This window comes from Protopterus annectens, chromosome 10.part0, assembly GCF_019279795.1.
Source record: "Protopterus annectens isolate FY-2018-M chromosome 10.part0, PAN1.0, whole genome shotgun sequence".
In the NCBI taxonomy this organism is placed as follows: Eukaryota; Metazoa; Chordata; order Ceratodontiformes; family Protopteridae; genus Protopterus; species Protopterus annectens.
The window spans coordinates 385,182,569-385,190,228 of record NC_056744.1 but is presented as its reverse complement, the minus strand read 5'-3'; positions in this window follow the sequence as shown (position 1 = coordinate 385,190,228).

Here is a 7,660-nt window from a genome sequence, read left to right as displayed (position 1 = left end):
CAGTCACTCTGTCTAGATCCAAAATCACTGCAATGGTTTGATTCCTACCTAAGTGGCAGACAACAGGTTGTACTCTGGCAAACTAAACTCTCCACCCTATTACCTAACACCCTGGGAGTTCCACAAGGCTCTATATTAGGCCCACTGTTATTCTCCATTTTCATCAATGATTTGCACACTGTCATACCTAAAGTCAACTGTATCCAATGTGCAGATGACTCTACACTAATCTGCTCAGCTACATCCCCTACAGAGTTACAGCTAACTACCCAGACTACCTTTAACATGATAGAAAACTGGCTCTCTAATCGCCACCTGATATTAAATCCCAAAAAGACTAAAATGCTAATATTCCTATCAACACAAAGGTCCTGCACCATAAACATCACAATTAAATCTACCTAGTCTATTGCTATATAACCAACTGATCATGGCCCACAAAATTATATATAACCCTGAAAACACCCCTGCACTCAAAAACCTCGTCACCCTGTATAACAACCCACGACCATTGCGCTCTTCCAACAGAGTCCTCATCCAGACATACAAAACTAATAACCTAGCCGGTGACTCTCTCCTTTCTAACTCTCTAGGCAGATCTTGGAACCTTTTACCTCCTGAGATTACCTCACTTTCTTCTCTAAGTCATTTCAAAGCCAAGTTCAAATTATACCTGGGGTCAAAATGGACCTGCTATTGCACCAAGGCTGGCTAATACTCTCTCCACATAATGTACAATCCGCAAATGTCATCTTTTAGTAACTACAACTTTCACACTTACTTACTTCTGATCTCATCAAATGAATTTTAATGACATTATTAGAAATGACAAATTTTTTGACACCATGTTAAAAAAAAAAAAAAAAAAAAAATGCGTGTCTCAATGTTCTTAAGTAACTTTTTTTTTCATGCTACCCAAATTTTTGTGTTATAAAATGATACTTTGTTTTGTTATTGTTAGGAGCTTTTCTCCCCTGGCCTCTGCTGAAAATGAACATATATCCAGTTGGACTATCCTGGTTAACAAATGTAAAATAAAATAAATAAATATATATATATATATATATATATATATATATATATATATATATATATATATATATATATACACACACACACACACAATATATATATATATATATATATATATATATATATATATATATATATATATATATATATAGAGAGAGAGAGAGAGAGATTGTTGTCCACAGCACTCCAGTACAATAACACATTGCTAATGAGATAATACACTAACTGCACAATACTGTGCTAAGTTAAAGAAAAGCTGTTACACTGTAAATGATGTCACATATACAAAGTCAAATGATACGCAGTTGATGTACAACACAATGGTTTAAATGAAAATGTATGTAGTGTGGAAACAGGTAAAGCAAAACATAATGCAGTCAAAAGGCAGAAACATGCTTTTCGTAAATAACATACAGCCTAAATGCAAAAGCATGTGTGTTTTTTGGAAAAATAAACGCTTGAAAGACTGTATACTTTTTTACCAATCCATCCAGTATCACAGTGCCATTTTACAAATGCAGTATAATGTACCCTGGAAAACTGATGCACTTTTATTTGCTTTAACCAGTTTTAAGTGCAAGGACTCATTTTTAGAGGTGATACTGAAATGTTGATCTGGTTGACTTATCCAGGGCTACGCAACATGCAAATGGCTATGAAGAAAACTTAGAGATAGGTTTATAAGATGAAGCTTGTTGTTCTATAATGTTACACTTCTGTGATAAAATTACAGGCAAACTATATAAATGCAAGATGTTACACAAATTACATAAATGAATAACATACATTACAATTACTGTCTTGACTGTGATATTAGAACAGGCATTAAAGGTATAATGCTAGGTGAAACTGTTGGGACAGGGACACATAAAATTTAAATATAAATATTTCCTTCAGTATGTACTTCAAATTAAAATATTACTGGAATTTTATAAAAAAAAAAAGGTTTCCTGCATCATTTGCAGGCATTGACAGCAGCAAGTAGCCATTGAACTTCCAAGTGGCAGATGAGTTGCTGTGCTCATGATCTCAAGCATGTCAAAGGGATTTTTCAGGCAAACAAAAGTAAACATAGCTAGAAGCTGTGTCTGTGTGAAACGGACGCTTATTAAATGATTCAGTACACAACATGCGTCATCTCCATGCCAAAAGGGTTTATTCAGTTCTGATTAACTCACTATGATAATTTCAGTTCAGTTGGTTTGATTTAACAAAGCGTGCAAAGATGTAAGGTTATGGTTTTACATTGAGATCGGCCCCTCTGTAGCTCTGCACACATACCATTCCAGTACAGCCCCAATGCCCCTGCATCTGGCATTTCAAGACTTAGTCTAAGACGTGCAGTGCTCTTGGTGAACACATAACTATTACTAGTCTAGGAATACCACATCAACACAACAGATAAAAAACACCTGCATTTACACATTTGTTTAGATTCCAGTGTATTGGTTAAAACAGCTGATATTGCTGAATATAATGATGTAACGGTTTTCAAAAGCTAATGTTAAATACCAGGTTTGATCATTTATAGAGATGGTCTTTTACGTTTTCCATTAGCCAATGTTTTAAGTTTATGCATTTTGTAAATCTGTTTTTTTTACCCCACACCTATTACAAAGGTGTGATGAGTTTACGCATGATATCAGCAAACGCAACTTGAGATGTGATGCTGGATAATTCTTGGAATGCCTGTCAACAATAGTGGCATTCAAGATTAATTTTTTTTTTGTCATCACTAATACACAAGACAGTAACAGTCTCAACAGGGAATGCTTCATCATGCAGTTTGCAAAAAAAAAAAAAAAAAACATACCAGCACATGGTAATGTAAGTATTGTGCAGAAACAGAGAAAAACAGAAGTAAAACACAACACAAAAAGATACCTAACAAAAGCACTATTTACTCAAAGCCGCTTTCATGTTTCAATACAATTCTTTTTAGTAACCTGTATTTTAAGGACTGCGCCATCCCAGTGTGCAGCCATTTCCTATTTCTGTCTCCTATTTTTTTGTCTGACAAGGTTCGGCTAGAATCTTCACTTATACTCTGAACACGAGCTTTCTTCTTCACTGTCCAGACTTTTTGTGCCATTTATGCTTGTATAATCCACAGGTAGTTTCCAATGTTGCCAATGACAGCTGTTCTTTGGTTAGTAGTTTTTAATATTTTATTTTTTTATTTTAATGCACTGTTGCCTGTAAACCATCTACCTTGTTGCCACTACTGTGCCAATCTGTTCCCTGGGGCACAATCTCAATTCATTCATTTCCTGTATAAGTAAGGGCCAACTCTGATGTTGCCATCACATAGGAAGTTGTTACAAGTGTGTGTACATGGGTGTGTTGTTGCCCTAATCTTCTCTCAGCAGCTGTCATGGCTACTTGCTTTCATGAGGGTTGACATACATTCTCGTACTGGTAAACAATGTGTACTCCTGAATATGTACATACAATGAAAAGGTAGCCATGCAGGCATGGCTTTAGCAAGCTGAGCATGTGTGCAGACCATAGCAAACAAAGCCAATACTATAATACTGGTATACTCTTAATTCAGCAAACAACAAAACTATGTCAAAAAGAACAAATTTATTGCTGCAGAGCTTTCAGGTTAACACCCTTCCTTAGTGCTATAAAACATTACACATTCCATACAATTTAAATAGGAGCACCTAAGAAACACATGATATCAGCCAGCCTATCAAAACATACCATACCTTCCCCCAACACATATAGTATTCACAAATAAACTATTAAAATACTCTAATAAAACTTTTTGAAATATAAATAACATTATTAAAACATCAATCACAATAAATCAACATTATACATAATAAATGACAAAGTTTCTCTCTGCCTTTTTACTAATATAGGTTTTAAGCTAATAGCACTATTTAAGCCTGGTTTAAAATCAGCTTGTAGCCTAATTATCCATTCATATTCTTTAATTTCTAAGATGTTGTTCATGTCACCACCTCTATTAGCCAAAGTTACGCTATCTATTACCCTAAACTTAAAATAATGCATTTGATCATGTTCCATTCTATGTTTACTTAGTGCATTTGTATTAATACTTCTAATATGGACCTATGTTCCACTATTTGTTCTCTAAGCTTCCTAGAAGTTTTACCCACATAGAAGGATGGGCAGGCCACATAGGTGGCCAAATATACTACCTGAGTTGTGTTACAACTTGCAGAACAAAGGAACTTAAATTTTATACCTGTTAATGGGTGTTTAAAAACATACCTTTCATCTAAAATATGATTACAGAAAATACAGCTGAGGCATTTTATAGTGCCAGGTTTGTTAAAATGACATTTCTTTGTTGCTTGCCCAAAACTCTTTATAGCATAATTTCCTTTTTAAACTCTCTGAGTTCCTATATGCAAAATATGTTTTTCTCTTATTATTTCCTTTATTTCTGGCATTGCCATCAATATTATTCAGTTCTTCTCTATAATTCGCTTTACTTCCTTAGTGTTAATATTAAAAGTTGAAACATACCTAATTATTCTATCTCTTTCTTTTACAGATTCTATTAGCTGTGCCTCATTTCTCCCAAAAATTGGTTTATATTTATTCTGCCTTTCCCTAGTTATTTCTTGCTAGACCGCACTCACAATCTCCACTTGATATCCACTATTAATGAACTCTTCCATCATATCCTTACTTTGCTCATTAAATTTCATATCTTCAGAATTTAACATTCTTGCCCTGATCAATTGGACCTTCAGGACATCTTTAAATATATGGAGTGCATGCATACTGCATCTATTCACATATCGGTTTACATGTACTTCCTTTTTATGTATACTGGTTTCAATTTTCCCATTCTTTTTATACAAATCTACATCCAGAAATGTAATTTTATCTTCTGAAGCTGACATCCTAAATTTCAAAAAATTAGTAGTCGAGTTCAAATATGTCATATACTCATCTAGTTCCTGTATGCTGCCATCCCAAATTAGAAAGTAGTCATCCACAAATCTTTGATAAAAGCAAACCCTATTATTTAAAATATTATACTGATTGCATGTGTATTGCTTTTCCCATTCATACAGTTCCAAATTGGTGTATGTATTCGCCACAAGGGTGCCCATTGCCACCCCTGCTAGTTGGAAATAGGGTTCATTATCAAAAATAAAGATATTTTTTGTTAACACAAGCACTAATAAAGAACAAATATTCTCAATCTGTCTAGCTCCTAGCTTTATTTCTGTATTTAGAAAATTACATATCACTTCCACCCCATAGTAATTAGGTTTTACTGTAAAGAGAGATGTGATGTCCATTGTTACAAACAAAAAAAATCTCTTCCCACTTGTTCAGAATACCATTTATACAATTTACTCAAAAAATCTTTTGTATCCTTTAAGATACTAGGGCATCTATGCCAGTAAGAACTCAAGTATTTTTGTAAATACTTAAAAATAGGTTCTGTTATCCATCCACCTCCTGAGACTATAGGTCTCAGGGGTGGATTATCCAGAGATGTATATATCTTTTGGGTTCCCATAGATTTGAGGAATTATTGGCAAGAAACTGTAAAGTAGTTAAACTGTTCTATTGTTATGTCGTTTGGTAACTGAAGATCATATATAGTCATATTAATTTCAGAAATATACTTTTTAATGTCACTATATGTCATCTTTTTAAATGTCTCAGTATCCTGTAACAAACATTTGAATGTGGTTAGATACTTAATCTTATCCATTAGTACTATAGCAGCCCCCTTGTTGGCCTGTTTGATAATCACATCATCATTATTAAACAAGTGTTGCAGAGCTTATGCTCGCCATATGTTAAATTATAAACTTTCCTGGATCTTGGTCTGGAATACAGGTCCCTTAATTCACTTTCCACTATATTCATAAAAGCTGTTACTACAGGACAATTGACAGGTAGGAAGGTGCTTAATCTTTTACACATCAATTAAGACCACTTAACCTTGCACAATGGGCCTAAATCATCTGGTAGAAATAAGAACTACAGGAGACAGGATCACCTGTCTCCACACAAGGATAGTATTAGATGTACTATGTAACCAGAGATCAGCATGGGTAACGAGGGGTCAGCATGGCTAATGACAGGTCAGCATGTTACTGGTTCAATTTGTCTTCAGCCCATACCCCTCAACCTCTTTGTTCAAAAATCAGACACAAAGCCTGAAAATAATGGGGTACAAAAACCCAAACTCGGGGACAGATTTTAAATACTGCTCTTATGTACTTAGGAGAATGCTAGAATAACACGTTTTGCATTAGTGTTAAATGGGATGGATGTATTTTCAGAAGGATATGAAGTCTAAAAGTCAAACGTCTGCCATTATTTAGTGACTGCAGTCCTCAACAATTTCTGATAAAAATACATATTTTATGAGGAACAGACCAAAAATATGAGGCAAAATGAGGGGGAATTCTACAAAATCAGGAACACTTGAGAGCTATGCTTCAGTCTTCAGGACCAGTGTCTAGCAAATCCCTTACTAATAATTTGCATCAAATTGTTGGTTTTGCAGAAGGATCAGAAATACTTCTCAGCAAAACTGGAGATAGGTATATATTTATTAAACTTGTAGTCTGGCTGCTAGAAAGGATAATGTTTAGCTAAACTGAAGGCACATAGCAGTGACATATATAAAAATAAACGGTGTGGCATTTCTGAGTGCAGTGTTATCACTGGGCAGCAGGGAGGGGCAAGGGCTAGCATTGTTGTGTCACAACATTTAGGCCCATTGCTCATTTTTCTCCTGTTGTGAGAGTTTGTTTGTCCTTCCTATGTCCAAGCTTGTTTTCACTGGGTGTGCCAGTTTCCTTCCACCTCCCAAAGATGTACTGTAGGAGAATATGTGATTGCCCAAATTACATGTAAGTGCCATATATGAAGGCATGTGTGTGTATGTCTGCATGTTTGTGTGCATGGGTGTGTGCACGCGCGCAAGTGTGCCTGTGTGCCTGTATGTGTGCATATGTATATTACTTAAAAATAGTAAAGTAACGTGTCTGATGCTGACAAAAGGACATTAGGATTTTAGCACAAAGTAAGCAGTACAAAAAATCCACAACAGGTGGACAGTGAAAAATCACATGATTGCAGTAAACAGAATACCAGTTAGTAATCTCTACGATGGAATAACTAAGCATAATATATCAACAGAGAGTGAGTTAGAGTTCATAATTCATAGTTTAAAAAGATCAGTAAGCCATGGCCCTAAATGGTGTTTCAGGTATAGCAGCTTAAATGAATTGATTAACTCCAAAAAAGCTGTACAGCCCATATTTAAATGTCCTGAAATTACTAGTTTTGAAATGCAAAAATATAGAATTTTGCTCCAAAGCTGAAACATCCTCCGGATGTAAAATATACTTTTTCTGAAAACTTGGGGAACACTTGGGGTTAGCATTAAATCAATATGACGCAGAGGAATGAAATGGGACCGTTCTAATGAAACAGTAAAAATGAATTACAATTTCTGTTGGGTTGTTATGATGGGCAGAGAGTTTTGCTACAGCAGCTCTAAGCCATAGGACAGAGATTAAGATGCCACAATCCACTCCTATGTTTCAGGATCATTCTTTGAGATGTACAGTAATACTAAAAATATTCCATTTTATTAAAGCATTATTGT